Here is a 429-nt window from a genome sequence, read left to right as displayed (position 1 = left end):
GCCCGCCTCCCCTACCCCTCATTACCCCGCCCGGGTCGCCCCATGCCCCCGCCTTCGTGGGCATTCTCGCCGCCCTCGCGGCGCCTGGGCACGCATGTCACGCCCTCTGCGGAGACCAACTCTCCTCTCCTCTCGCCCCGCTCCCGGCACTTCAAAACCTCTAAGCGAGCTTTTCTCTTGCTGTGCTGTCATTGTTTAAAGGGTCCGACTCGCTTGCACATCCTAGATGCTCAGTTAAAGTGACCGTAAAGGGAAACGGTCTATCTTCTCCTGCAAACACAAAACTGCAGGTACTGGGTGGGGAGGGGAGACTGGTCAGCAGTAAATTTCCTTCCATCCTAAAATCCGTTGCCCCTGGTGCCCAGACCAGACACGTCGCCCGGGGATAGGGGCGGTAGTGCCTTCCAGTACTTCGCCCCCCACCCTGCC

The 429-nt window shown here is 60.6% G+C and overlaps 1 protein-coding gene across 1 annotated transcript in view; it reads left to right on the top strand.

Moving 5' to 3' along the window:
- The window catches only part of HCFC2 (host cell factor C2), a 54,196-nt gene that overhangs the window by 582 nt on the left and 53,185 nt on the right, over positions 1-429 (top strand). The window lies entirely within an intron of this gene.

This window comes from Bison bison, unplaced genomic scaffold, assembly GCF_000754665.1.
Source record: "Bison bison bison isolate TAMUID 2011002044 unplaced genomic scaffold, Bison_UMD1.0 scf7180017864327, whole genome shotgun sequence".
Taxonomy (NCBI): Eukaryota; Metazoa; Chordata; class Mammalia; order Artiodactyla; family Bovidae; genus Bison; species Bison bison.
This window is presented reverse-complemented; position numbering and strand designations above follow the sequence as displayed.